This window comes from Otolemur garnettii, unplaced genomic scaffold (genome assembly GCF_000181295.1).
Source record: "Otolemur garnettii isolate 467f Iridium unplaced genomic scaffold, OtoGar3 scaffold00369, whole genome shotgun sequence".
Classification (NCBI taxonomy): Eukaryota; Metazoa; Chordata; class Mammalia; order Primates; family Galagidae; genus Otolemur; species Otolemur garnettii.
The window spans coordinates 36,577-40,971 of record NW_003852764.1 but is presented as its reverse complement, the minus strand read 5'-3'; positions in this window follow the sequence as shown (position 1 = coordinate 40,971).

Sequence of the window (4,395 nt, the reverse complement as noted above, 5' to 3'; positions counted from 1 at the left end):
TATCATGATGCCTCCTCCCCTTGAATAAATACTTTATTTATTTAGTATTTATTTGCTTAGTACACAGAGACATCTTCTCACTAAAAGATTAATGGTAGTGTTTACGGAGAAGAGGCAAAAGACCAAACACCAAACAGTAAAGTGGGGCTGGGCACTGTGACTCATGCCCATAATCCTGGCTTTCTGGAAGGCTAATGCAGGTGTACTGCTTGAGCTCAGAAGTTTGAGACCAGCCTGAGTAATAGTGAGACCAATCTCTCTTAAAAATAAAAAACTGGCTTGGTGCCTATAGCTCAGTGAGTAGGGCACCAGCCACATACAGTGAAGCTGGTGGGTTTGAGTCCTGCACAGGTCTGATAAACAGCAATGACAATTGCAACCCCAAAAATAGCCAGGTGTTGTGGTGGGTGCCTATAGTCCCACACTTGGGAGGCTGAGCCAAGAGAATCACTTAAGCCCAAGAGTTTGAGGTTTCTGTGAGCTGTGATGCCATGGCACTCTACTGAGGGTGACATAGGGAGACTCAAAAATAAATAAATAAATATATAAACTATCCAGGTGTTGTGGCAGAAGCCTGTCATCCCAGCTACTCAGGGTTCTGGGGTAAGAGGATCACTTGGCCAGAGTCTGAGGTTGCTGTGAGCTATGATGACACCACAGCACACTACCCAGCGTGATAGGGTGCGGCTCTGTTTTAAAACAAACAAACAAAAAAATAATGTGTTTGGTGGGGTTTTTGGAATTACAATTTGGGAGATACAGATTCGGCTAAAAATCAGGTTGTGTTCTGAAGAGAGGAAGAGGAGTAGGGGGTTTTAGAAAAAAGCTCAGGACGATTATACAAGTTATCTGGAAAGAATCATCATTGGTGGAGACACCTGGCTCAGTGCACCTGCTCAGGTTCAGTGGCTATTTCTGTTTAGGAGCTGCAGCACTAGTGAAATCCAGCTGTGCTCCAGGATGTTGTAGCCGTGGTGATTTGTCACAGCTGAGTTTCAAGGCAAGTTCCTGTTTTTCTTGTAATATTGCAGGTTGTGCAGGCAGTCTTGATGGCATCTCACACCAGAGTGAAAAGTGACACCATTTCATCCATTGCATTTCACAGTGTCCATAAGCATTTCACAGAGCTGATACCACAGTCACTTAGCAGTCGGATGCAGCCTGGCCTGGGGAATTCTAGTAGTCAAAGCCACCTCAGCACAGATGTAACTTTCGGAAATTTTAATAAAACAATGCTGACTCATACAGGAATAGCTTAAACTTTCTTTATGAAAGAAATACATAATAGCAGACTTGGACTGAATACAGGTAGGAACAAGGGAAGGATTCTGCAATCTTTGAGAACAGTCTATATGCTATACCCAGGAGTCCCCCAAAGACCACATTGCCAGGCAAGTTGAATTAAAGAGGAGTCCTTTTATTGAAGAGCCGTCTGGCAACTGCCCCAGTATCCCAACATGGGGGTTCTGAGTGCAGCTCCGAGTTGTCTAAGGCTTTTATAAGGCAAAATATTTCCAGGGGGCAGATAAACATAGTCCATAGAAGTGAAAAACAGCAGTTAGGGGAAATCAAGAGAGCAATTAATAATTTTCCTTTTCAAAACAGGTACAATCAGATAGGGAGGGGGACTGGCAGGTGAGGGTCATAAACAACGTAATCATAAAAAGCTATAATCATAAGGGCTACCTAGTCAGTAATTTACATTACTAACAATTTTAGCTAAAGGCATTTACAGTTACAGCGGGAGGGAAAACAAGAGGAACTAGTTTTCAGAGGTAATGGAATGTGACAGAAAGGGAGTGAACAGTAAAATGGAGTCAAACTTGCTCTTTTAACATTTTCATATCATAGACAAATAGCATGAAGATCACCTTACACACATACCTTCTCTGTCATCTGACACCAGCCTGTGCCACCAGGTGGTGCCACTGGTGGTCCAGTCTGTGCCACCAGCTGGCTCACACTGTCTGTCCTATCAGAGAGTTGCCAACATACATTCTTGAGTGTCAGAGGCCAGCTAAGGCTTACGCTTGGCGAGGACCACACTAGAGGGAAGAAGTCGCTGCTGGGGCAGCTATGGACTGGGACCACCTGACACCATGTTTTGACAAGTGTCATGTTAACTTTTCTTTAACACCAGTGTGCCATCCCAGGCTGACGTTAAATGGGAAACCCGAATCAGCTGTTCCAGTAAGCCTCACATCCTCAGTGCTTGTCACAAAGTAAACATCTCGCCCTTGTGAACGTGATTCTAGCTGGGCAAGGTGGCTCATGTCTGTAATCCTAGCACTCTGGGAGGCCGAGGTAGGTGGATTGCCTGAACTTATGAGTTTGAGACCAGCTGAGCAAGAGCAAGACCCTGTCTCTAAAAGTAGCCTGGTGTTATATTAGGCGCCTGTAGTCCCAGCTACTTGGGAGGCTGAGGCAAGAGGATCGCTTGAGTCCAAGAGTTTGAGGTTGCTGTGAACTGTGACACCACAGCTCTGAACCCAGGGCAACACAGTGCAACTCTGTCAAAAAAAAAAAAAACAAAAACAAACAAAAAAAAGAAGTACATACGAATCTGAAGTTGGCTGTGTTGATAGTATTGTGCCAGTCTCTGAGGTGGACATCAGTCTGGAACCAGGAATGGAGTGAAGGTCGGTCACCATCCCAGGGTCTGCTCCCAGCTCGCTTGGCCCCTTGGCATACTCCATCACATCTCTCTACCCAGTGCCTACCAAGAATGGACCGGGCCCAGGTACCCGAGAGTAATACAGAGTACTCCATCTTCTCTCCGGGGCCATGCAGACTCCCTGGTCTCAGTGACAGACTCAAGTCTTCTTCCGCAATACTCAAATCTTTTGCCCACGAGTAGAGAGGAAAGCCTCCAACTGTGACCATGGTCATAGTCAGACACTTTCTGAAATGGACCACATCCTTTGAGTATGATCTTCACCCTGGGGTAGTTACTAGGCCATTTTAAGTTTTCCAGGACTCCCCTTCTAGGATCTAAAGCCATTCTCAGGCCTGGCCTGGATACACGATACTCCAGCTCCACATGGGGCTTCATTTCTTTGTTGTGTGTCATTGAACTGGTAAGATCCATATGAGACCTCTTACCTTGCCAAACCAAGTAACCAGCAAAGTGGTTCAAGTCTCAGGCTCCCAGCAAACCAGCCTGGAGGCCTTGGTCAGAGTGGTCACAGAGAACAGAATTGGTTTTCACTAATTGCTAGCCACCCAAGAGGTGCTGGGCTTGGCTTCATATTGGTGGTGAGGTAGAACAATCAGATTCCTGTTTATAGTGTAAAACAAAACTTAAAATCTCAGAATCTGGCTCAGTGCCCATAGCTCAGTGGTTAGGGCATCAGCCACATACACCAGGGCTGGCGGGTTCAAACCTGGCCAGGGCCAGCTAAACAACAATGACAACTTGTAGAGGATGCCAAGAGCCAGGCGACCTCTGAGCAAGATGATTTGCACCTGGGGGGGTGGACCCTTGGGCTATTCGTCTGCTGGTGCTCTTTGCAGAGAAAGCCGGAGCCCATAGCAATCCTTAGGCACGTAGTCATTGTCTAATACGCCCCTCACCTATCTTGTGCTGTCTCAATAGAAGGCTAGTGCGGAGGTTGCTCGGGCCTACCCTGCAAACAAGGTTAGCCTGCCTCCTACAAGTTTGTACTTCTAATCCATGTCACGCCTGGTTCCTTCCTGCAGTGATCGAGACCAGGGCCCCAGAGGTCCTAAGGGCTGCAACAACAACTGCAACAAAAAAATAGTTGAGTGTAGTGGCCAGGAGTCTGTAGTCCCAGCTACTTGGGAAGCTGAGGCAAGAGAATTGCCTAAGCCTAGGAGTTGGAGGTTGCTGTGAGCTGTGTGATGCCATGGCACTCTACTGAGGGTGACATAATGAAACTCTATTTCAAAAAAAAAAAAATCTCAGAACCCCCAAATTCACTGTGCCAAAGCCAAATCAGCAACACTGCCATCATTTGCTAGAATAGATTGCTGTTTTTCTCAAACCTTGAGTCAAAGCATTATACTTTAGCCAGACTCCTACAAAAGGCACAAGACCTCATCATCTCGGGATGACTGCCCTCACAAATTACTCATACAGAAAATTCTTTGCTGACCCCTTAACCTTTTAAGATGTCTATCCTCTCATAAACAGGACAATTGTAACTTAGATTTGTAACCTCAGCCTAACTCCTTATCCAAGACACTCAAAACTTAAATTTCACACTGACAGTGTCTGTTACAACCTTATGTTCCCAGGTGCAGAACAAAGACAGGATGAGATCAGTCGTCCCTCCACCCTGAGACATCAGGATAATTAGCTCCTCCTTTACTCCCCTTTTTTGACTGTTTCCCTTGTCTTATGTATAGCATAGATTTAGTGGGCACTATTAAGAT